The 27,356-nt window shown below is 44.3% G+C and overlaps 1 protein-coding gene across 2 annotated transcripts in view; it reads left to right on the forward strand.

The window, feature by feature from the left end:
* The first annotated feature begins 11,854 nt into the window (after positions 1–11,854).
* The window catches only part of LOC112253971 (SH3 domain-binding protein 4-A), a 30,548-nt gene continuing 15,046 nt past the window's right edge, over positions 11,855–27,356 (forward strand). Inside the window, exon 1 of one of the 2 annotated variants that reach the window (XM_024426137.1) lies at positions 11,855–11,980. The gene's annotated coding sequence lies outside the window, so the exon portion shown is untranslated. The remainder of the gene's footprint in view (positions 11,981–27,356) is intronic. The other variant, XM_024426138.1, reaches the window with a different exon arrangement.

Genomic DNA, 27,356 nt, shown 5'->3' on the forward strand with positions numbered 1-27,356 from the left:
CTGATTAAAGAACATGATCATTACACAGGTGCACCTTGTGCTAGGGATTGTCCAGGGGACAATAAAAGGCCACTCTAAAATGTGCCATTTTTTTCACACAACACAATGGCACAGATGTCTGCTGAATTGAATGTTCATTTCTCTACCATAAGTCGCCTCTAAAGTTCTTTTAGAGAATTCTGCAGTACTTTTAACCGGCCTCACGTGTATTGATATGCAAAACACCAGATATCGCCAGCTTAAACTGAAGGATTTTGATGAGCATTTTTTTATTATGCATTTATGATTCCCCCTCAACGACATGTTCCCTTGAAAATGTAGGAGACAGATGAGGGAAGCAGTGTAGTCTATCTGGGCAGTATACACTGTAAATACATGTACTCAACTCATGGCAGTTGTTATATCAAATGTTCTCATGATGCTAGTCCTCTGTTGGTTATCATATCCACATGCTGTATGTTTGATAGCATAACAGCAATAGCACTTGTACAAAAAGGGTAGATTGGTTGAGCAGACCAATACTTCCATGGTGTTGGTCAATTAGTGCTTGGGTATCTATTTTGTGAACCATTTGTTCTATCTAGTACCATGGGAACCAGAAGAGCATGGATTGGACTTCAAAGGAGCTTTTCTCTAGGCTCACTCCACAGCCAGTGTCACGGCCGCCAAAATAAGTGGACCAAAGTGCAGCATGGTGAGCATACATTTTATTTTATTTTAAAATGTCGCCAGCAAAACAAGAAACAAAAGAAACAACCGTGAAGCTTACAGGGCTAAGTGCCACAAACAAAGTTAACTACCCACATTGAAAGGAGGGAAAAAGGGCTACCTAAGTATGACTCCCAATCAGAGACAACAATAGACAGCTGTCCCTGATTGAGAACCATACCCGGCCAAAACATAGAAATAAAGAAATATAGAAAACAAAAAATAGAATGCCCACCCCACATCACACCCTGACCTAACCAAATAGAGTAATAAAACGTCTCTCTAAGGTCAGAGCGTGACATTACCCCCCCAAAAGGTGCGGACTCCGGCTGCAAAACCTGAACCTATAGGGGAGGGTCCGGGTGGGCATCTATCCACGGTGGCGGCTCTGGTGTGGGACGTAGACCCCGCTCCACCTCTGTCTCACCCCGCTTTGGTGGCGCCTCTGGTGTGGGGACCCTCGCCGCCGACCCTGGACTGGGGACCCTCTCTGCGGGCCCTGGACTGGGGACCCCCATTGCGGACCCCGGACTGGGAACCCTCGTTGCCGGCCCCGGACTGGGCACCCTCGCTGCGGGCTTCGGACTGGGCACCCTCGTTGCGGGCCCCGGACTGGGCACCCTCGTTGCGGGGCCCGGACTGGGCACCCTCGTAGCGGGCCCCGGACTGGGCACCCTCGTGGCGGGCCCTGGACTGGAGACCGTCGCTGGAGGCTCCGGACTGGAGGACGTCGCTGGAGGCTCTGGACTGGAGGCCGTCGCTGGAGGCTCCGGAATGGAGAACGTCGCTGGAGGCTCCGGACTGGAGGCAGTCGTTGGCGGCTTCGTGCCATGGATCCTCACTGGAGGCTTCGTGCCATGGATCATCACTGGAGGCTCCATGCCATGGATCATCACTGGAGGCTTCGTGCCATGGATCATCACTGGAGGCTTCGTGCCATGGATCATCATTGGAGGCTTCGTGCCATGGATCATCACTGGAGGCTTCGTGCCATGGATCATCACTGGAGGCTTCTTGCCATGGATCATCACTGGAGGCTTCTTGCCATGGATCATCACTGGAGGCTTTTTGCCATGGATCATCACTGGAGACTTCGTGCCATGGATCATCACTGGAGGCTTCTTGCCATGGATCATCATTGGAGGCTTTGTGCCATCGATCATCACTGGAGGCTTCTTTCCATGGATCCTCACTGGAGGCCTCGTTCGTGCAGCAAGCACAGGAATCACCAGGCTGGGGAGACGCACAGGAGGCCTGGTCGTTGAAGCAGGCACAGGACTCACCGGGCTGGAGAGACACACAGGAGGCCTGATGCGTGGGGCAGGCATCGGATACACTAGGCCGTGAAGGCGCACTGGAGGTCTCGAGCGCAGAGCTGGATGCCCACTTCCACCCGGAAAATGCGAGACGCTGGCACAGAGCACACAGGCCTGTGAATGCTCACTCGAGACAACGTGCGCATGACTCCATAACATGGTGCCTGACCAGTCACAAGCTCCCCACGGTAAGCACAGGGAATTGGCTCAGGTCTAAACTCAGACTCCGCCAATCTCCACGTGTGCCTCCTCCTGCCTCTCGTGCCTGCTCTGTTGCCGTGACTCCTGGTAGCGAAGTCGTTCCTCCCTCGCTACTTCAGCCTGTTTCCATGGCAGGGTCTTGTCCCCTGCCATAACCTCCTCCCATGTCCAAGATGTCCTCCATTCTCCCCTCTCCCGGGCCCAGGATCCCTGCTCCTCCTGGCCACACTGCTTGGACCCTTGGTGGTGGGTAGTTCTGTCACGGCCATCAGAAGAAGTGGACCAAAGTGCAGCGTGGTGAGCGTACATTTTATTTTATTTTAAAATGTCGCCAGCAAAACAACAAACGAAAGAAACAACCATGAAGCGTACAGGGCTAAGTGCCACAAACAGAGTTAACTACCCACACTGAAATGAGGGAAAAGGGGCTACCTAAGTATGATTCCCAATCAGAGACAACGATAGACAGCTGTCCCTGATTGAGAACCTTACCCGGCCAAAACATAGAAATAAAGAAACATAGAAATCAAAAAATAGAATGCCCACCCCACATCACACCCTGACCTAACCAAATAGAGAAATAGAACGGCTCTCTAAGGTCAGGGCGTGACAGCCAGCCCAGAGATTTGCCATCCCACTCAGTGTGTGTTACAGTAGACACATATGACAGATTGGTGTTCATCTCGTCCAGTAACAGTAGAATCCTATGAGCAGGCATTTATATTAAATAGTACAAGTGCTATTGCTGTTTTGCTTTCAAACCCACAGCATGTGGATATGACCATCAAAAGATGACTAGCTATCTTGCTGGGGGTAAAGAAATACATGTGGTATGCATGCCAGCAAAGCCACTACTCAACAAAACACTAAACAATACATTAATTGCACTATACTGTGTCCACAAACTGTTAAGACCCCAACAGCAGTCCCAACACCTTACCACTGCTTCACCTGGCTTTCAGCGGAGCCTTGTCTGGCAGCGAAACAGTTCATTCAGCCCCATTTACTGCCTTGTGAAAAAACATAGATGATACGACTATCTTGTTTAAACAAATGTGGTTTCTACTGACAAATGAGATGTACAAACTACGGCATAAGGGGACGAGCTGGCTTGGCTACCCCTGGTTCCATCGATGTCGGCCCCGGAACCTGACGTCACCACCAAACGGAACGCCAGCCCTCCCCGATGTTTCATACGATGGCTGCTGCATCCTGTAAGAACCAACGCCGGAGTCGAGAAGCAGGTACGGGGAGTTGACATTTAATTAGGAACAGACTGAGAACAGGACAGGAGCAGCGTCAGCACACGGGTATACAAGGACAAATGTCAAATCATGCAGCAGTGGGGAACAGAGATGGGGAGGTAATAAACAGGTGATTGAGTCCAGGTGAGTCCAATAAAACGCTGATGCGCGTGACGGGGAAAGGCAGGTGTGCGTACTGATGGTGGAAGGAGTGCACAATGCTGGGGAGCCTGGCGCCTTTGCGCACCAGGGCGGGAGAGCGGGAGCAGGCGTGACACTTATTATCAATTTATTTAGATATCCCTCTAGTGGTGTGGGGGCTGTGCTTTGGCAAAGTGGGTGGGGTTATATCCTGCATGTTTGGCCCTGTCCTTGGGTTTTCGTCGGACGGGGCCACAGTGTCTCCCGACCCTTTCTCCAGTCTTATCCGGTGTCCTGTGTGAATTTAAGTATGCTCTCTCTAATTCTCTCTCTCTTTTTCTCTCTCTTTCTCTCTCTCCCCCTCTCTCTCTCTTTCTTTCTCTCAGAGCTCTAGGAGCCCTCAGGACTACCTGGCCTGATGACTCCTTGCTGTCCCCAGTCCACCTGGTCGTGCTGCTGCTCCAGTTTCAACTCTTCTGCCTGCAGCTATGGAACCCTGACCTGTTCACTGGACGTGCTACCTTGTCTCAGACCTGCTGTTTTCAACTCTCTAGAGACAGCATGTGATAGATAGAGATAGAGATACTCTGAATGATTGGCTATGAAATGCCAACTGACATTTACTCCTGAGGTGTTGACCTGTTGCACCCTCTACAACCACTGTGATTATTATTATCTGACCCTGCTGGTCAGCTATGAACATTTGAACATCTTGGCCATGTTCCGTTATAATCTCCACATGGCACAGCCAGAAGAGGACTGGCCACCACTCATTGCCTGGTTCCTCTCTAGGTTTCTTCTTAGGTTCCAGCCTTTCTAGGGAGTTTTTCCTAGCCACCGTACTTCTACACCTGCACTGCTTACTGTTTGGGGTTTTTGGCTGGGTTTCTGTACAGCACTTTGTGACATCAGCTGATGTAAGAAGTAGTTTCGTTGGTGGAGTTTAAACACTTGGTTGATGTTTTTATCATAGAAGAGTGTAATTGTTTTTAGGCCAGCTGTTTTTAGTCAAGACGTTTGTGTTTTTAGTGTAAAATGTTTTTGTTGTACTGTATGTGTGTTTCTAGGTTTGTTTAATGTTGTGTTAGTGTATGTAAGTTGTTTTGTCTGAAACGTTGTTCTCTCTGCTGCTATTGGACCCGGTCTCTCTTGGAAAAGAGATGTGATCGCAATGAGAAAAAAACCTGTATAAATAAAGGTAAAATAAAATTAAAATAATAATAAAAAATAAGGGCTTTATAAATACATTTTATTGATTGAATAACAAATCATCATCTGATTCAGTGCAATACAAGTTGAGTGCCCCTTAAAAATATGTATGCTGAGAGTCAGTATTTATCTTGTTTTCTGAAAAAAAGCATTGTATTTGGTCAAACACCATTCTCATCATCAGCTTATTAAGAACAAGCAGCAAACTGATTGGGAGGCTGTTAGCCAGCAATGGGTGTCTCCCACACCAACTTGACCAAAATCAAAACAGCAATCCTTCTCTTTCATTATTAGATATTTTATACAAAAATAGGATGGTTCACTATTCAATGTTGTCATTTCACTTCTGAGTTATTCCCCTTTCCAAATGAAATAGTCATTGAAATTATTGGCAAAATCGGTTTTGTTATAAATGACACAATGAACGATGGAGATGGATTGTTTTTTTTTCCCATGATATAATTTATGGCACGCTAAAGTATTTTTCTATTGTGTTTCATGTAATTTACCTTGGCTTGGAAAGAGGAGACAGAGGGATGTGAAACAGAGGTTTATTAATCCTTGATACATGAAATGTGGGATGTGTGGGTACGGGGCAGATGAAAACGAACAGCAGAGGGGCTAAGGATCTTGGAAATGGGGAAAGGGCTGATAAAACGGGGGAGAGTTTGCGGGACTATACCTGGAGGGGCAGGTCCCGAGTAGACAGCCATACCCTCTGCCCAAGATGATAGTGGGGAGCCAGGGTCCAGTGGCTCTCTTCCAGGTATGCCGACAGCGGCGGACTAACATCTGGGCAGAGGGTATGTTGACCTCTTTCTCTTGCTCCGGGAAGAGTGGGGGCTGATAACCAATGCAACACTTGAAGGGCGAGAGCCCAGTGGCCGAGCAGGGAAGAGTGTTCCCGTGAGTACTCCACCCACGCGAGTTGCTGGCTTCAGGTGGTGGGGTTGGCCTGAAACGAGGCACCAAAGAGTCGTCTCCAGGTCCTGATTGGCACACTCCGACTGGCAGTTGGATTGGGGATGAAACCCGGAGGATAAGCTGGCCGAACGACCCAATGAGTGTGCAGAACGCCTTCCAGAACCGGGACTGAGGGCCACAGTCGGAAACCATGTCCATGGACCCGGAAGAAGACGTGCTACACCATGAGCTGGGCCATCTCCTTGGCTGAAGGTAGCTTGGGGATGGGTGGCTTTGGGAAACCTGTCCACCACCATGAGGATAGTGGTGTTGCCATCAGACGGAGGGAGACCAGTGACGAAGTCCAGAGATATATGTGATCAGGGATGGTGAGGGACAGGAAGAGGTTGAAGGAGGCCAGCCAGAGCTTGCCAAAGAGTCTTGTTCTGAGCACAGACAATGCAGGCTGCGACGAACGCTGAGACGTTCGGGAACCATGGTGGGCAACCAAAAGCTTTGTCGCATAAAGGCCAGGGTCCGACGGGAGCCAGGGTGGCAGGCAAGCCTGGAGGAATGAACCCATTCCAGGACCTGGGAGCGGGCAGTGGAGAGGTCCGAGGCTTCTTCCGAGCCCACAGGAAGACATCCCGGGGCAGGCTGTGCCGACTTCAGGCAATGGGCCTGGCAGAACAGGCTCCAGCCCACAATAGTACCAGCAGTGCAGTTGATAAGGGGATTGTGGCGCTGGAGCCAAGAAAACCCCAATACCACGGGAACCTGAGGAGACTTGATGAGCATAAACTGTATAGACTCACTGTGGTTACCGGACACATGCAGGTGGATAGGAGTTGTATTGTGGGTAACCCTGCCTATAGAGAGCCCATCCAGTGCTCTAACTCTCCATATGGCCCACCAGAGTAGTCGTACCTACTGATGAGCCTGGTCTATTTAAAGAACAGGTAGACACATAATGACCGGCAGTTCTGCAATACAGACACCTCTGGGTGTTAACTTTGGGAAAGGCGTGCCGCTAGCGGGACAAGTCGACAACATCTGGTGAAATTGCAGAGCGCGAAATTCAAACTACAGTATTATAAATATTTAACTTTCATAAAATCACAAGTGTAATACATCAAAATAAAGCCTTCTTTTTAATCCAATGTCAGATTTCAAAAAGGCTTTACGGCGAAATCAAACCATGCGATTATCTGAGGACAGCGCCCCGCATACAAAACCATTGAAAACATATTTCAACCAGGCAGGTGCAACACGAAAGTCAGAAATAGAGATATAATAAAAGCCTTACCTTTGATGATCTTCTTCTGTTGGCACTCCAAAAGGTCCCAGTTACATCACAAATGGTCCTTTTGTTCGATAATGTCCTTCTTTATATCCATAAAAACTCAGTTTAGCTGGCGAGCTTCAGTCAATAATCCACCCAGTTTCCCTCCATCAAAATGCATACAAAATGAATCCCAGATGTTACGAATAAACTTTTCCAAACAAGTCAAACAACGTTTATAATCAAACCTTAGGTACCCTAATATGTAAATAAATGATCAAATTTAAGAGGGAGAATCGTTATCGTCTTTACCGGAGAAAAATACCAAAGAACGCATTCTCTTCCACGCGCTTGGAAACACTACAGCCAAAATGGGAGCCACCTTGACAAACTACAATTTCTGGGTCATTTTTCCAAAAACCAGCCTGAAACTCTTGCTGAAGTTGACAGTTGACATCTAGTGGAAGCCCTAGGAATTGCAATCTGGGAGGACTTCACCTTATAATAAAAGTGATAGCCATTGAAAATAGTGGTAAGCTGAATTTCTTTTTTGGGGGGGATGATTTGTCCTCTGGGTTTCGCCTGCCATATCAGTTCTGTTATACTCACAGACATGATTTTAACAGTTTTAGAAACGTTACAGTGTATCCTATCCAAATCTACCAATTACATGCATATCCTAGCTTCTGGCCCTGAGTAACAGGCAGTTTACTTTGGGCACGCTTTTCATCCGGACGTTAAAATACTGCCCCCTATCCCAAACAAAAATTACTTTATGCCCAACCTTGACACTCTGACTTTCCTCGTTATTGCCACAATGTTATGGTCACTACAGCCAGTGGGACCTGATATTGCTTTGGAGTAAAGCTCTTCAGCATTAGTGAAGGCATGATAAATACACTATAGGTATGCACTCTAGTTGGTTGAGGGATAACCTGGGTCATATTACAGTCATTAGTCACAGTTAGAAGCTTTCTCTTGAGAGGACAGCTGTTGCTAACCAGTCAATGTTTAGGTCACCAAGAAAATAGATCTCCCTGTTAACATCATCACACATTATCAAGCATTGCACATATACAGTATTATCCAAATACTGACTGTTAGCACTTGGCCTATACCAGCACCCCAAAAATAGGCTTTAGATGAGGCAGGTGAACATGAAACCACAACCCTTCAAAAACATGATATCCTCTCTAAGCTTTACAGGAATATGGCTCTGAACATATATACAGCAACACCTCCCCCATATCTCATGTCAGCAAGTTATTGATTTCATGAACTTTATTACTAAGGCTACATATATTAATATGGGTTATTCTTAGCCCTTTCCTGGGTAGATTATTGGACAACAAATCAATAAAATTAAAATAAAGACATTGTTTGGCTAATAGAGTTAGTCAATCAAATACTTGTCAGTTGGTGTGTGTGTGATGTTGGGTTGAAGATACTGACCTGGAGGCTTGGCTCTCTCACTCATCCCAGGCTTTTGGGAGAGAGGGTGGACAATGAGCTTGTCATAGCAGATGTAAGCAATGTCGCTGTGTTCTTTGGCATCTTTCATAGCTGTTATTTCTGCCGACGGCACACAGCTTCAGAGAAGTCCTTGTTGAGGAAGATGTTGGTTCCTCTCAAGTTCTTGGCACTCTCCAGAACAGACATCTCTTCCAATGGGATGACTGAAATATTCTGCTTTTACAAAAATGTTACGCTGTTTTCAAATGAAACACAGTCCCTTGCTCTTATCAAAGCTTTAGACCGTTTAACCAGTGGTCATATGTCATAGTGCTTGGCTCTCAGAGTCAAGGTGACAGCAAAAAGCAAAGTACAGCCTCAATATCGGAGTGTAACATTGGCTCTATCAGCTGGAGACAATACGGTTTGGAGTCTACCGTTGCTATGGAGTTCTGCATGGAGATCCATCATACAGTAGATGGCCTTCTGACAGGGAGATGAAACGGTAGGAGAGAGCAGTTACGATGAATTTTAGATTTTATTTTTTTGATCCTCTGGCTCTGAGAAAAGTACACGTTACTTGTACCTTCCATATCTAAGTTATGCTCCCCACAGCCAACTGACTTGACAGATGCTTTCTTTCTTGATCAGCAATTTTTCAACTCCAGCCTGCGAGGAAGGAAAGCCATCGTTTGTAGCTGCTGCGACTGTAACAGCTAAGGGGATCCAAATAACAAATACATGGTCTTGCTCTCCTCTGCTTTTTATAAAGTTGTTTGGCTTAATTTATCCTGATATCTAAGTTCTGTTGTCTGCTATTGTGTATTTGTTTCCCAGTGAGTAACCTACCCAACGCTGTCTACAACTCTTTCCAGAAGACAACAACCAAAAACTTGACACCCTCTAACAAAGTGCCAGATATGGTAGTGAATGTACAACCAAGTAGAGTCTGAGTCAGTGCTGCTCACATTCCACATTCCAGGGAGCTGAAGTTAGGTGACTTGGGCATAACTTCTGTTAGCTGGAGGAAGGCCTAAACCTCAGACAGTTACGGTAGGCTGTACTAAAAGACATGCTCTACGACTTTGGTGAGTAGTACAGTAAGTATTTTTTAAACCTCCCGCTTTGGGCTGGATGTTTTAATGTGTGGTTCATACATCCCTAATCTATGAACAAAAGTACTGTTTTTCCTCAATTAGCTACAAAATCCCTAGTTTGAAAGCAATGATTTTCTGGAAGCTGTGCCGCGCCATTTTCAGTACATTTTAACCCCAAGTGGGCCAGCCCGTAGCAATTCGAGATGAACCAATGAGCTTCAGCCCCTCGCCATATGAATGACAGTTAGCAAGATGCACATGATGCACCCACAGCAGAGGGAGAGAGGAAGCAATAACATGGTGGACATATCTGCACATACAGCGCCTTCAGAAAGTTTTCACACCCCTTGACTTTTTCTACATTTTTGTTGTGTTACAGCCTGGATGTAAAATGGATTAAACTGAGATGTTGTGTCACTGGCCTACACAAAATACTCCCTAATGTCAAAGTTTTAAAAAAAAGAATGTATTGAAAATGAAAAGCTGAAATGTCTTGAGTCAATAAGTATTCAACCACTTTGTTATGGCAAGCCTAAATAAGTTCAGGAGTAAAAAATGTGCTTCACAAGTCGCATAATAAGTTGATTAGACTCACTGTGTGCAATAATAATAGTGCTTAATATGATTTTTGAATCACTACCTCATCTCTGTACCCCACTCATAAAATTATATGTAAGGTCCCTCAGTCGAGCAGTGAATTTCAAACGCAGATTCAACCACAAACACCAGAAAGGTTTTTCCAATGCCTCAAAAAGAAGGGCACCTATTGGTAGATGGGTGAAAAAAAATAAGAAAAAATACATTGAATATCCCTTTGAGCAAGCTGAAGTTATTAATTACACATTGGATGGTGTATAAATATACCCGGTCACCTCAAAGATAGTAGTAACTCAGTTACCGGAGTGGAAGGAAACTACTCAGGGATTTCAACATGAGGCCAATGGTGACTTTAAAACTGTTACACAGTTTAATGGCTGTGATAGGAGAAAACTGAGGATGGATCAACAACATTGTAGTTACTCCACAATACTAATCAGAATTACAGAGTGAAAGGAAGGAAGCTTGTACAGAATAGAAATTATTCCAAAACGTGCATCCTGTTTTCAACAAGGGACAGAAGTAATACTGCAAAATATGTGTCAAAGAAATGCACTTTTTGTCCTGAATACAAAGCGTTACGTTTGTGGCAGATACAACAGATCACTGAGTACCACTCTTTATATTTTCAAGCGTGGTGGTGGCTGCATCATGTTATGTTTATGCTTGTCATCGGCAAGGACTAGGGATAAATGGAATGGAATAAAAATAAATGGAATAGAGCTAAGCACAGGCAAAATACTAGAGGAAAACCTTATTTAGTCTGCTTTCCAACAGTCACTGAGAGACAAATGTTCCTTTCAGCAGGACAATAACCTAAAACACAAGGCCCAATATACACTGGAATTGCTTACCAAGACGGCATTGAATGTTCCTGAGTGGCCTAGTTACAGTTTTGACTTAAATTGGCTTGAAAATCTATGCCAAGATTTGAAAATGGCTGTCTAGCAGTGATCAACAATCAACTTGACAGAGCTAGAAGAATTTCTGAAATAATAATGGGAAAAATTGTATAATCCAGGTGTGCAAAGCTCTTATAGACTCACCCAGAAAGACTCACAGCTGTAATCGCTGCAAAAGGTGCTTCTTACATGTATCTGAATCATGGGTGTGAGTACTTATGTAAATAAAAACAAGTTTTCTTTTTGACATTATTTGGTATTGTGACTTAATCCATTTTAAATTCAGGCTGCAACACAACAACATGTTGAATAAGCCAAGGGATGTGAGTACTTTCTGAAGGCACTGTATGTGATGTAGCAGGCAATTTAAAGGGGACAGCTTTTTGCTTGTGAGCGCTACTTTCACTACTTACACTAAAAGGTACACAAATCTACCGCCGAATCCCTATAAATTAATTGAAATTAATAGGGATTATCAACCACCAAAACCACACAAGATTCCAAAGAGAAAATTATATTAGCCTCTATCTCTCTCTTCTCTCTTGTAGCCTCATAGGAACAATGAGTTTTTATAAAGTTGATACACAAAAACAATTACACAGCATTAACGATATTAGGATCAATGATGACATTGAACATAACATTGTAACGTATTTATAGCTCTAATCATCGTCATTACAGACTGAGGCTGTACAATTAAATGTTGATTCATTCGTTTAGCCTCCGTTTCCAGTCTCCTCCCCTCCTTGATGACGTCACCAATCTCTTAGAGCAGAGCGCTTTTTACAGAACGAGCACTCATCTAAGGGAGCTGTAAAAGAGCAACGTCCGAAGCCCTTTCCCGAAGTTTCCGATACGTTTTGGAACCCGGTCAACATTTTGATTAGGTGTTCAACATTTTGATTTAGTGTTTACAAACCCTGGTAAGGTATGTCAAGCTTCTAAACTATTTTACATTTCGTTAAACGAGAGAGATGTCAAGATACATTAGGCCTATTTATGATAACCAACCGATTCAATGATGAAGCACCCAAGTCATCGTATTGCGTTTCCAATACTTTCTGAAGTCATACAAGCCTTTACTTGTCGTATCCGTTACATAATGTATAAATGGTTGTATTAATGAGCAATGAATTTAAAAGTCTTCACCATTCCCCTGAATAGTCTTTTATGAAACTCTCTTTGTTGAATGTGGCAAATAGCGGTAACTGACACTTCATACCACACCGTTGACCATGTGTAGCCTACTACCACAAGAGCTGTTGCTATGAAACAATATGGGGTTCCCTGTAATGTTTGGAGTGTTGCCAAATAATACATTTTCACCAGCAGCATCATGCCGAGTGGCGCAGCGGTCTAAGGAACTGCATCTCAGTGCTAGAGGCGTCGCTACAGACCCTGGTTCGATTCCAGGCTGTATCGCAACTGGCTAACTCCCATAGGGTAGTTGCACAATTGGCTCAGCGTCCTCCAGGTTAAGGTTTGGCCCGGGTAGGCCGTCACTGTAAATAAGAATTTGTTATTAACTGACTTGCCTAGTTAAATAAATGAAATAAGAAAATCAACATCACATAGTATAAAAATATAGAACTATAGAAACCATCATCATCATAGTCTTCTTTCTCTTGTTACCTATTCTCCTCTTCCTCCATTCTTTATTAGCAAATCATATATCATGTCTGTTGTCATAATGAAGGGATATGCTCCTAAATATCACACATTCAATTCAAGGAGAAATAGAAAGTAATGAACGATGCGATTTTCCATGTTGTAACATTCATTAACCTTTTACTGCAGTGGGCTAAATCAGGGTCACAAAGAGTAATTCTTGGTAGTCTTAAACAAATCTACTTTGAAACAAAAGTATACACCTCACACACATGGTTTTTGTTTGCATCCCAATATTACACTTTATATACATCACAGAAGACGGAAATATAACAAAACGGTTTGACAGATTTCCGGGTGTTTAAAAAAAGTCTGTTTATTAATTATGGAATTCTGAAAAATATGAGTAACACTAGTCATTTGACTGAGGAAAAGGGTTACGCTATTGGAGTCTTTCAAATTTGATAGAATTTTTTTTCCAAAATGATTTTGAAGCCAGACCATTTATCCTCAGTATTATTTTGGTAATTACATATTCATAGTGTGTGTGTGTGTGTGTGTGTTATTGTATGTTATTGTGTGTGTGTGTTTGTGTGTGTGTGTGTGTGTGTTGTGTGTGTGGCAGCAGAACAGCATTGTTGTTGGTATTGGGAGGCCCTTATTGCCTTTCTCTCAGACTGCATTAGAAGTGGATCAGGGCTTGGGACTGAGACGGGGGCGTGGGTAGCTGCCTGCCTGGGTAGTGAGGGGATTTTAGGCTTATCAAATGACCTTATCCACCAGGGTGCATCCCAAATAGCACCCTATCCCCTATACAGTGCACTACTTTTGACTGTGCACTTTATAGGGAATAGGGTGTCGTTTGGGACACAAACCAAAGGCTCAGGACGTGTTGGAGAACATGCAGCTCTCACTCACATTTGACATGCCCCTCACGCCTACCCTTTACTGTTGTCACTCAACATTGTGGGCCTTTGACTCGAATGAATGTATCAGACTCTGTCATAGGCCGGTCCTTCCCAAGCACAGTTATGATTCATTAAAGGAAATATCTTGCACCCCATGATTTCAAAGCGATCCAGAATCTATGTTGTTAAACCTGTGACGGGTGAAAAAAGAAATGATCACAATAACATAGTAACTGCACCTTTCATGACTCTCATGACTTTATTAAAGGCTGTTGAATGCAGCTTAGCTCTGCCGTCTCGCTGTGTGACATCAGACACCATTTCATTTCCTGGCTGAGATGATTTAAACCAGAGGGTTTGGGGGATTCTAAGATACAGCAGGAATGTGGGGTGAGAGGTGCTCTACTGTAGTAGACCGGAGACCTGCCTGTAGTGGGCTGTTTCCCATCAGAGAAGCATCTCCTCTTGTCTTGCTCTCATCTTGTCCTCCTCTCTTCTTCTCTCCTTTACTGCATCTCTTCCTTCCTGTTTTCTTTTCTTCTTCTCACCCTCTTCTTAATTAATGGGGGGGGGGCATAGGAAAAAGAGGGCTTTGGTTTCAGAAGTAAGACAGAAAAAGCTTAATATCGTTGTTCTACTGGTACAGGGCATATTGCTGTATTTGATCAAATAAAGGAAACTTCACGACAGTGTGACCAGGATAGGAGGGGTGTATACTTTTGGGAGGGGACTGGAACTGTACTGTGGATTTCACCGTTGTTCACACTGGTGAGGAGGAGCCATAACCTACAGTCAGTCACCTGTCTGTCTAGTCTAATAACTGAGTTTAAGCTGTCTGATGTGTGGAGGGTCAAACACACAAAAGTTAGGCAGTACACATGGGTTAAGGACAGTGATGGTAAGGTCAGTGTAGCAAGGTTAGCCATGCTGTATGTATCTGACCACTACAGTGGTAGAATTATGCAGTGTGCCATTACTCCTATGGGTTTTACAGATCAGCATTTTGTCACTTTGAGACATTAAAGGTCAGATGCAGCCTTTTTTAAAATCTCAATATCAAATCATTTCTGGGTAACAATTAAGTACCTTACTGTGATTGTTTAAATTAAAATGGTCAGATAGAAACTCTTACACTAAAAGGGCATTTTCAAAATTTCACAGTATTATTCTAACCTCATAGTGTGGACATACAGTATATATACAGTATATATATGTATAAAACAGAAAAATCGTTATTTTTGACTGCTCTGGGCCTTTAAGACAATGGTTGGAGAAAAGCCCAAATATGTGTCTTTTGACAACAGTACAGTGCATTCGGAAAGTATTCAGACCCATTGACTTTTTCCACATTTTGTTACGTCACAGCCTTATTCTAAAATTGATAAAATGTTTATTTGTTCTCCTCAATCTACGCACATTTTCTCATAATGACATAGCAAAAACAAGTTTTTAGACATTTTTGCAAAAGTATAAACAATATAAACTGAAATATCACATTTACATAAGTATTCAGATCCTTTACTTAGTACTTTGCTGAAACACGTTTGGCAGCGATTACAGCCTTGAGTCTTCTTGAGTATGACGCGAAAAGCTTGGCACACCTGTATTTGGGGAGGTTCTCCCATTCTTCTCTGCAGATCCTCTTAATCTCTGTCAGGTTGGATGGGGAGTGTCACTGCACAGCTAATTTCACGTCTGTCCAGAGATGTTCGATTGCGTTCAAGTCCTGGCTCTGGCTGAGCCATTCAAGGACATTCAGAGACTTGTACCGAAGCCACTCTTGTGTTGCCTTGGCACGTGCTTATGGTTGTTGTCCTGTTGGAAGGTGAACTTTCACTCCAGTCTGATGTCCTAAGCTCTCTGGTGCAGGTTTTCATCAAGGATCTCTCTGTACTTTGCGCAGTTCATCTTTCCCTCGATCCTTACTGGTCTCCCAGTCGGGCTGTCATACCTTTTTACTAAGGAGTGGCTTCTGTCTGGCCACTCTACCATAATGGCCTGATTGGTGGAGTGCTGTAGAGATGGTTGTCCTTCTGGAAGGTTCTTCCATCTCCACAGAGGAACTCTGGAGCTCTGTCAGACTGACCATCGGATTCTTGCTCACCTCCCTGACCAAGGCCCTTCTCCCCAGATTTCTCAGTTTGGCTGTGTGGCCAGCTCTTCTTCCATTTAAGAATCATGGAGGCCACTGTGTTCTTGGGTACCTTCATTGCTGCAGAAATGTTTTGGTACCCTTCCCCAGATATGTGCCTCGACACAATCCTGTCTCGATGCTCTACGGACAATTCCTTCAACCTCTTGGCTTGGTTTTTGCTCTGACATGCACTGTCAACTGTGGGACCTTTTATAGACAGGTGTGGGCCTTTCCAAATCATGTTTAATCAATCAATTCAAATCAAAGAAACATCTCAAGGATGATCAATAGAAACAGGATGCACCTGAATTTCGAGTCTCGTAGAAAAGGGTCTGAATACTTGTTTGTTTCTAATACATTTGCTAAAATGTCTAAAAAGCTGTTTTCACTTTGTCATTATATTATTTTATATTTTTTTTGCGTAGATTGATGAGGAAATTCATTTTTTTTAAATTTTTTTTTTTTTTTTTTTTTTTGGGGGGGAGTCAAGGGGTCTGAATACTTCCGAATGCACTGTATACATCTCTTTATACCATGGCAGTGTTGGATACTTGTTTCTGATTGGCTTGAAGGCAAGAGCATTCTAGAGAGTGCATTATTTCCCTGTAACACACTGTATGTTATAACGGGAGAATTCAATGGCTATAGTTCATTTTTAAATGTTCTATGTTTACGCTGCTTTTGAAAGCAAAAGTGGCATTGTTTAATTTGATTTCCATGTTAGCAAGGTAGTTGGGTTAGCAAAGCTAGCAAGTCTATTTGTTTCGTTACCAAAACAAATACTGCAGCTATCTGGTAAACTTGCTAGCTATTTCAGTGGATGTCGAATACATTTGTACCTGCAAATTAACACATTTTTAGCATTCCTTGGAAAATAATGCAACTCCCTAGCACATCGTGGAAAATACCTTCCACGTCGGTTGTTATTTTCCATATAGCGCATAGCCCCTCGTTGATTTACCCTTACGTGTGTATGTAAACAGGAACTGAGAGCACTTGAGCAGGATATAAACTCTATTGACATAAAACTGCTCACACAGAATGACCCTGGTCTGGACTGAATTTTGCCAGACAAAATACAAAAAGTGGGGTTCCTATATGAGAGGGTGAAAGGGGCCTTGGTCAGGTCTCCTTTAATACTCTCAGGGACATGGTATGACAAAATATCCTAGCGCGTAAAAAATAAATCAATTGGAACAGTCGGTAGGGAGTTTGACCTCCTAATAAAGGTGATTTTAACATTCAAATGATATTCCTCTTCTCCTCTTCACTCTCTCTCCTGCCATCTCAGAGCTGTGAAGAGCAAACGGTGTCACAGTCCTCAAAAGCCTCAATCCAGCCTCCCCATTAATGGCTGCAGGTAGCCTAGCGGTTAGAGCGTTTGGCTGGTAACTGAAAGGTAGCTATTTTGAATGCCCAAGGTGAAAAATCTGTTGATGTGCCCTTGAGCAATGCACCTAATCCTAATTTCTTCAGTGGCTCTGTTGATAATGGCTGACCCTGGCTGTGACCCCACTTTCAGGGGGAGTTGAGATATGCACATTTCCATTTTACATATGTATAATACACACTTGCACATGTGTGATTCAGGACCAATATATATGAGTATTATTAGGGCTGGTAATCACTAGGGTCCTCACAATATAATATTAAAACGAAACTTTTGTGCTGACAAGATATGTATTGCGACTCCATATGTATTGTGATTCAATTCCATAATTTTATTGTGATTCGATGTTCCAAACATATGTCTGCTGCAGAGGGACAGGAGAGAGCCATGAGAAAACAAGTTTTGATCTGTCATGGAAATAAAAGTGCTGGAAACAAATGGTCTTCCTGTTTAAAAAGAAGATGGAGAACAAGCTATGAATGAAATATTTTTTGTTGCAGGACCGTACAGCCAACTAGCGCAAAAAATTGTCCAAACAATACCACACGATATAAATAATATCCCCATATGTAACTGCATAGATTTTATCCCCCATCACAAATTATTAGTTACCAAGCTATAGCCAAATAACCTCTAAATATCCCAGATATTTACCTGTTTTAGGTGAACGATAGGGGACACAATTGTCAAGACAATGTCTACTGTAAATGATTTTCAATGTTTGGTACACAGAGTGGAATATAACGGAGGGAGATGCTTGGAAGGGGAAAGGGCACAAACAGCCATTCATTTCTATTACCTGTTACTGTCGCATTGGAGTTTCCTAGGAAGCTTGTCTCCCTTCTCTGCTAGCTTGTCTGGTGCAGTACAGTACAGAAGTTGACCGATTAATCGGAAAGGCCGATTAATTAGGGCCAATTTCAAGTTTTCATAACAATCGGTAATCGGCATTTCTGGACACCGATTGTGGCCGATTACATTGCACTCCATGAGGAGACTGCGTGGCAGGTTGACAACCTGCTATGCGAGTGCAGCAAGGAGCCAAGGTAAGGCGCTAGCTAGCATTAAACTTATCTTATAAAAAAACAATCAATCTTAACATAATCACTAGTTAACTACACATGGTTGATGATATTACTAGTTTATCTAGCTTGTCCTGCGTTACATATAATCGATGCGGTGCTTGTTAATTTATCATTGATTGACAGTCTACTTTGCCAAACGAGTGAAGCGCAATCGCGAAAAAAGCACCGTCGTTGCACCAATGTGTACCTAACCATAAACATCAACGCCTTTCTTACAATCAATACACAAGTATATATTTTTAAACCTGCATATTTAATTAATATTGCCTGCTAACACAAACTTCTTTTAACTAGGGAAATTGTGTCACTTCTCTTGCATTCTGTGTCACTTCTCTTGCGTTCTGTGCAACAGAGTCAAGGTATATGCAGCAGTTTGGGCCACCTGGCTCGTTGCGAACTGTGTGAAGACTTTTTATTCCTAACAAAAACAGCCAACTTCGCCAAACGGGGGATGATTTAACAAAAGCGCATTTGAGAAAAAAGCACAATTGTTGCACGAATGTACCTAACCATAAACATCAATTCCTTTCTTAAAATCAATACACAGAAGTATATTTTATTAAATCTGCATATTTAGTTAAAAGAAATCCAGGTTAGCAGGCAATATTAAACTGGGAAAATTGTGTCACTTCTCTTGCGTTCATTGCACACAGAGTCAGGGTATATGCAACAGTTTGGGCCGCCTGGCTCATTGCATTCTAAATTTTACGTAATTATGACATAACATTGAAGGTTGTGCAATGTAACAGGAATATTTAGACTTATGGATGCCACCCGTTAGATAAAATACGTAACGGTTCTGTATTTCACTGAAAGAATAAACGTTTTGTTTTCAAAATGATAGTTTCCACATCTGACCATATTAATGACCTTAAGGCTCATATTTCTGTGTGTTATGTTATAATTAAGTATATGATTTGATATTTGATAGAGCAGTCTGACTGAGCGGTGGTAGGCAGCAACAGGCTCGTAAGCATTAAATCAAACAGCACTTTTGTGCGTTAGCCAGCAGCTCTTCGCTGTGCTTCAAACATTGAGCTGTTTATGACTTCAAGCCTATCAACTCCCGAGCTAGTTAGCGGAATGCGTGCTAATAGCGTTTCAATCGGTAATGTCACTCGCTCTGAGACCTTGAAGTATTTGTTCCCCTTGCTCTGCAAGGGCCGTGGCTTTTGTGGAGCGATGGGTAACGATGCTTCGAGGGTAGCTGTTGTCGATGTGATCCTGGTTCGAGCCCATGTAGGGGCGAAGAGAGGGACGGAAGCTATACTGTTACACTGGCAATACTAAAGTGCCTATAAGAACATCCAATAGTCAAAGGTATATGAAATACAAATGGTATAAAGAGAAATAGTCCTATAATTCCTATAATAACAACAACCTAAAACTTCTTTTGTTACGGTTTTCTAGGTGTGAAGGAGAGTCGCACCAAACTGCAGCGTGTAGATTGCGATCCATATTTAACAACGAACGTAAAACACGAATCAAATAACAAACACTAACAAAAACAATAAACGTAACGAAAACCGAAACAGCCTATACTTGTGTAACCTAACACATAGACAGGAACAAGGACACTAAGGACAATCACCCACGACAAACTCAAAGAATATGGCTGCCTAAATATGGTTCCCAATCAGAGACAACGATAAACACCTGCCTCTGATTGAGAACCACTCCAGACAGCCATAGACCTTGCTAGATAACCCCACTAGCTACAATCCCAATACATACACACCAAAACCCCAAGACAAAACACCACAATACAAAAACCCCATGCCACACCCTGGCCTGACCCAATACATGAAGAAAAACACAAAATACTTAGACCAGGGCGTGACAGAACCCCCCCCCCCCTAAGGTGCGGACTCCCGAACGCACCTCAAAACAATAGGGAGGGTCCGGGTGGGCGTCTGTCCATGGTGGCGGCTCCGGCGCGGGACGTGGAACCCACTCAGTCAATGTCTTAGTCCCCTCTCCTTGCGTCCCTGGATAGTCCACCCTCGCCGCCGACCATGGCCTAGTAGTCCTCACCCAGAACCCCACTGGACTGAGGAGCAGATCGGGACTAAAGGACAGCTCGGGAGTGAGGGGAAGCTCGGGAGTGAGAGAAAGCTCGGGAGTGAGAGAAAGCTCGGGAGTGAGAGAATGCTCGGGAGTGAGAGAATGCTCGGGAGTGAGAGGAAGCTCGGGAGTGAGAGGAAGCTCAGGAGTGAGAGGAAGCTCAGGAGTGAGAGGAAGCTCAGGCAGGTAGGTAGATCTACCAGATCCTGGCTGGCTGGTAGTTTCAGCAGATCCTGGCTGACTGGCAGATCCTAGCCGACTGGCAGTTCTGGCAGATTCCGGCTGACTGGCGGATCTGGAAGAGTCTGGCAGATCTGGAAGAGTCTGGCTGACTGGCAGATCTGGAAGAGTCTGGCTGACTGGCAGATCTGGAAGAGTCTGGCTGACTGGCGGATCTGGAAGAGTCTGGCGGATCTGGAAGAGTCTGGCTGACTGGCGGATCTGGAAGAGTCTGGCTGACTGGCAGATCCTGGAAGACTGAAAGATCTGGCTGCTCCATGCTGACTGGCGGCTCTGGCTGCTCCATGCTGACTGGCGGCTCTGGCTGCTCCATGTAGGCTGACAGCTCTGGCGGCTTCTTACAGACTGGCAGCTCTGGCGGCTCTGCAGACTGGCAGCTCCTTGCAGACTGGCAGCTCCTTACAGACTGGCAGCTCCTTGCAGACTGGCAGCTCCGTGCAGACTGACAGCTCCGTGCAGAGCTATCAGACTATCAGCCTTGCAGACTGGCAGCTCGGGCTGCTTCATGCAGACTGACAGCTCTGGCTGCTCCATGCAGACTGACATCTCTGGCTGCTCCATGCAGACTGGCAGCTCCTTGCAGACTGACAGCTCTGGCTGTTCCATGCAGACTGGCAGCTCTGGCTGCTCCATGCAGACTGGCAGCTCTGGCTGCTCCATGCAGACTGACATCTCAGGCTGCTCCATGCAGACTGACATCTCAGGCTGCTCCATGCAGGCTGGCAGCTCTGGCTGCTCCATGCAGACTGACAGCTCCTTGCAGACTGACAGCTCTGGCTGCTCCATGCAGACTGACAGCTCTGGCTGCTCCATGCCGACTGACAGCTCTGGCTTCTCCATGCAGGCTGGCAGCTCTGGCTGCTCCATGCATACTGACAGCTCTGGCTGCTCCATGCAGGCTGGCAGCTCTGGCTGCTCCATGCAGACTGACAGCTCTGGCTGCTCCATGCAGACTGACAGCTCTGGCTGCTCCATGCAGGTTGGCAGCTCTGGCTGCTCCATGCATACTGACAGCTCTGGCTGCTCCATGCAGGCTGGCAGCTCTGGCTGCTCCATGCAGGCTGGCAGCTCTGGCTGCTCCATGCAGGCTGGCAGCTCTGGCTGCTCCATGCAGGCTGGCATCTCTGGCTGCTCCATGCAGGCTGGCAGCTCTGGCTGCTCCATGCAGGCTGGCAGCTCTGGCTGCGCTGAACAGGCAGGAGACTCCAGCAGCGCTGTAGAGGAGGAAGGCTCTGGCAGCGCTGAACAGGCGGGAGACTCCGGCAGCGCAGGAGAGGAGAAAGGCTCCGACAGCGCTGGAGAGGCGGGAGACTCCGACAGCGCAGGAGAGGCGAGGCGCACTGTAGGCCTGATGCGTGGTGCTGGTACTGGTGGTACTGGACCGAGGACACGCACAGGAAGCCTGGTGCGGGGAGCTGCTACCGGAGGGCTGGGGTGTGGAGGTGGTACTGGATAGACCGGACCGTGCAGGCGCACTGGAGCTCTTGAGCACCGAGCCTGCCCAACCTTACCTGGCTCGATGCCCACTCTAGCCCGGCCGATACGAGGAGCTGGAATATACCGCACCGGGCTATGCACCCGCACTGGGGACACCGTGCGCACCACTGCATAACACGGTGCCTGCCCGGTCTCTCTAGCCCCCCGGTAAGCACAGGGAGTTTGCGCAGGTCTCCTACCTGGCGTAGCCATACTCCCTGTGAGCCCCCCAAGACATTTTTGGGGCTGACTCCCGGGCTTCCTTGCCAACCGTGTTCCCTCGTATCGCCGGCTCCTCTCTCCGGCTGCCTCTGCTCTCCTAAGTGCCTCCACCTGTTCCCATGGAAGGCGATCCCTTCCCGCCAGGATCTCCTCCCATGTGTAGCAACCCTTGCCATCCAATATATCGTCCCATGTCCAATCCTCATTGCGCCGCTGTTGCTGCCTTTGTTGCTTCTCCTGCGGATCCTGCCTGTTGACACGCTGCTTGGTCCGTTTGTGGTGGGTGATTCTGTTACGGTTTTCTAGGTGTGAAGGAGAGTCGGACCAAACTGCAGCGTGTAGATTGCGATCCATATTTAATAACGAACGTAAAACACGAATCAAATAACAAACACTAACAAAAACAATAAACGTAACGAAAACAGCCTATACTTGTGTAACCTTACACATAGACAGGAACAAGGACACTAAGGACAATCACCCACGACAAACTCAAAGAATATGGCTGCCTAAATATGGTTCCCAATCAGAGACAACGATAAACACCTGCCTCTGATTGAGAACCACTCCAGACAGCCATAGACCTTGCTAGATAACCCCACTAGCTACAATCCCAATACATACACACCAAAACCCCAAGACAAAACACACCACAATACAAAAACCCCATGCCACACCCTGGCCTGACCCAATACATGAAGAAAAACACAAAATACTTAGACCAGGGCGTGACATCTTTCCTGGGAATATTGAAGACTCATGTTAAAAGGAACCACCAGCTTTCATATGTTCTCATGTTCTGAGCAAGGAACTTAAACGTTAGCTTTTTTACATGGCACATATTGCATTTTTACTTTCTTCTCCAACACTTTGTTTTTGCATTATTTAAAACAAATTGAACATGTTTGATTATTTATTTGAGGCTAAATAGATTTTATTGATGTATTATATTAAGTTAAACTAAAAGTGTTCATTCAGTATTGTTGTAATTGTCATAATTACAAATAAATAAATACATTTTAAAAAGTTGCCGACTAATCGGTAGTGGCTTTTTTTGGTCTTCCAATAATCGGTATCGGTGTTGAAAAATCATAATCGGTCGACCTCTAGTACAGTATAATGATGAGGTTTCAGTCTCTGTCATGCTGGCTGGGTCACTCACCAGTCAACCTCTCTTTAACCCTGCTCCCGTTCAGAGGCTGGCATCATATTAACAAGGCCTGGCTGTGCCAGAGGACTGGACTCAAATATGGAGGAACAAGGGCAATGAGAGTATGTGATCAATCATAGTGGGGGCCATTTCCACACACACAAAGCATACACACACATTGTGGTTCACATCAATTTTAGAAGTCACATACCCGACAGGAGGAGAATATTGGGCTATCAACCATACACATTTCAAAATATTGGAACAAATGTACCTCCAAAATTGGTTTTGTTCATCTGGGGGTTTTGGTACTGCTGGAAGCCTTTTTCCATCCGGGGGTGTAGAGCTAGCTAAGCTAAGGCTGAAAAATAACATTGTTTTCCAACTTTCCACTTCATAATTAATGGTTGGGCTAAACACAAGTACCTTGCTTACTAATCCTTTTGATAAAACATCCGAGCACCTCTGTTATGAGGAGAGACATTAAATACAGAGGCATTAAATGAGTTAGGGAAGAATTCATTTCTATTTATTTCATGTATTCTTGTCAGATATAGGCCTAGCCTTAGCTATTACAGCCTGCATACACACACATGTTCTCTCTCACACACACACACACACACACACACACACACACACACACACACACACACACACACACACACACACACACACACACACACACACACACACACACACACACACACACACACACAGTGAAACAGTCTGAAGCCCATTAGTGTCAGAAAGCTCCACTTAGTTCCATTAGCTGAGAAATAACTTTAGCTCAATTATGATGTTGTGTCACTGTGTTGGAAATTAATTTAATAATCAACGTTTGAGCTTCCTGGAAGGCTGCTTTCTTTAAGAGCTAATTTATCCTTCCCTCGCCTAAGGCATGACTTCAATATCAGGCTCCTATAGTTCTCTTGTTAGTTGTTTCCAGGGAGATAATGGATGCTTTAACACCAATTCATTAATGAACTAATGCTAATGAATGCAAATGATTTCGCGGTTGACTACCATACCCATGTCTTCTTGTGCAGAGATCTTCTCTACACCAAAGTGGACACCAATAATATAATACTATTGGTAATAACATTAGAACAATAGTTCTATGCTGACTAAGGTCTAATGGTCTATGTTGACTGAAGTATAATTCCTTACTGTTTTACTGCAGTATACTCTCATCCCTTGGCTAGGAACTAAACCCAGTTTTGATTTACTTCAACAATTATCTTTCTGTGGTCTCAAATTAAAGGAACCTACAGACTATCGTCTAAGAGTCTCGTAAAATAATTAATGTATTTTGTTACTTTTTTTGTATGGGGTTGAACAGCCTTGCTTTTGACAAAGTAATTAGTTTGTCAGTGAAGCAGGACAGAATGATGACATTGGCATGAATCAGTCAACATAGTGTAAGAAAATCAGGTAACACTTTACATTAATATGCATATGCAAAAATAATACTAAGCAAGGTTATAAATAGTTTAGAAACTGTTCATGTTAGTTTATAGATGAGTTATAAACAGTTGTTACACATCAGTTGAAATTGTGCGTCCTGTAACTGTTATTGAGAAGGCCTGCCATGAATGGTTGTTTTTTACATAGACTGCGTCTTTTTGACAGGCTTCTCATTCATGTAATGACCACAGATATTTCTAGCAGCCAAAGCGATAGGCATACGCTTAATGATATTGCTATAAAAACGAGGGAAAGACAATCTATGAGAACATACTTGGAAAATAAGTAATTAAAGTAGAAAGTCAATCGGGGATTAGAGAATATTGCTGTGGAGTTAATTAAGCGTGTTAAAGTCTCAGCTCCCTCGCGTGTGTTTAAGGAACGGTTTGCTGAAACAATATACCCTTTCCACTTTGTCGGCAGGATTAGATGAGGCCTTTCAGAATGTATTGACGGAAATGTGGCCTTTTGGGATGTATTGAAGGGAAAACTCTGAGTCTCATAAATAATTTGGACATTTTATTACATTTTACATCGTGATTAACATCCTTACGTTTGACAACGTAATTAGCCTGATTGGGAAAGGTTGGATTATGCTGCACCCACAGGCATGAACTGAAATGAAGATTGAAAGCATCTAGAGAGACTCTCAATCTAGCATCTTCAGAGACTCGGTGACAAGGAGAAGTGGCTTCCGGTTCCAATTCATCACGTCTGGCTGTGGTATCTGTGGATTCATCTCAGAAAAGGATCTGCTATTTAGCTTGGTGTGCAGAACATCGACAGCAATCTGACCCCGCTGTAGCGTCGAAGTGAATGACAGTCTTTTTGTCAGTCGAGCTTCATTGATCTTCACATCGATGGACTGTCACTGTCCCCCGAGCCTAGCTAGCTCCCTGGTAAGTGGAAGGAGAAACGAACAGGTTACATTGAGCCACATATTTTCCTCAAGGATTGAGAGTGGGTGTGAAATCTCTCCCTGACATCTCTGGGGGACTTTAGTGTCTCTGAACAAAACCTTTTAGCTTTTAGGCCAGGGCTGTATGGTTCACTGCATTGAGGTGTAGTGTATATCGCTACCCCCTCCTGCTTCTTGTGTGAGAGAAAATGCTGGAATCAAGAATATGGTCTCACTCATATGAAAGTACTCTCCTCCTGACATCGACTGGCAGTGTGTTTTGAATTATGGATTAGCTAAATGTGAAATCATGATTGAGGTCTTTGAGCTAGTTTGTTGTAAGTAGAGGAGGCTGTGTGACATGGTACTCAGCTGTGCGATATTTGCTTGCACTATACACATTACATACATTTGAAATGTTACATCTGACCTACAGTGGCTTGCGAAAGTAATCACCTCCCTTGGCATTTTTCCTATTTTGTTGCCAAACACCCTGGAATTAAAATATATTTTGGGGGGGGGGGTTGTAATCATTTGATTTACACAACCTGTCTACCACTTTGAAGATGCAAAATATTTTTTTCTTGTGAAACAAACAAGAAATAAGACAAAAAAACTGAAAACCTGAACATGCATAACTATTCACCCCCCCAAAGGCAATACTTTGTAGAGCCACCTTTTGGAGCAATTACAGCTGCAAGTCTCTGAGGGTATGTCTCTATAAGCTTGGAACATCTAGCCACTGGGATTTTTGCCCAGTCTTCAAGACAAAACTGCTCCAGCTCCTTCAAGTTGGATGGGTTCCGCTGGTGTACAGCAAACTTTAAGTCATACCACAGATTCACAGTTGGATTGAGGTCTGGGCTTTGACTAGGTCATTCCAAGAGATTTCAATGTTTTCCCTTAATCAACTCAAGTGTTGCTTTAGCAGTTTGCTTAGGGTCATTGTCCTGCTGCAAGGTGAACATCCGTCCCAGTCTCAAATCTCTGGAAGACTGAAACAGGTTTCCCACAAGAATTCCCATGTATTTAGCACCATCAATCATTCCTTAAATTCTGACCAGTTTCCCATTCCGTGCCGATGGGAAACTGCCACATGGTGTTCCTGGGGTGATGAGAGTTGTTGGGTTTGCGCCAGACATAGCGTTTTCCTTGATGGCAAAAAGCTCAATTTGAGTCTCATCTGACCAGAGTACCTTCTTCCATATGTTTGGGGAGTCTCCCACATTTCTTTTGGCGAACACCAAACATGTTTGCTTATTTTTTTCTGGCAGCCTTCCGTAAAGCCCAGCTCTGTGGAATGTACGGCTTAAAGTGGTCCTATGGACAGATACTACAATCTCTGCTGTGGAGTTTTGCAGCTCCTTCAAGGTTATTTTTGGTCTCTTTGTTGCCTCTCTGATTAATGCCCTCCTTGCCTGGTTCGTGAGTTTCGGTGGACAGCCCTCTCTTGGCAGGTTTTTGCGGTGCCATATTCATTCCATTTTTTTATTATGGATTTAATGGTGCTCTGTGGAATGATCAAAGTTTCAGATATTTTTTTATAACCCAAACCTGATCTGTACTTCTCCACAACTTTGTCCCTGACCTGTTTGGAGAGCTCCTTGGTCTTCATAGTGTCGCTTGCTTGGTGATGCCCTTTGCTTAGTGGTGTTGCAGACTCTG

Source organism: Oncorhynchus tshawytscha, linkage group LG07 (genome assembly GCF_018296145.1).
Source record: "Oncorhynchus tshawytscha isolate Ot180627B linkage group LG07, Otsh_v2.0, whole genome shotgun sequence".
NCBI lineage: Eukaryota > Metazoa > Chordata > Actinopteri > Salmoniformes > Salmonidae > Oncorhynchus > Oncorhynchus tshawytscha.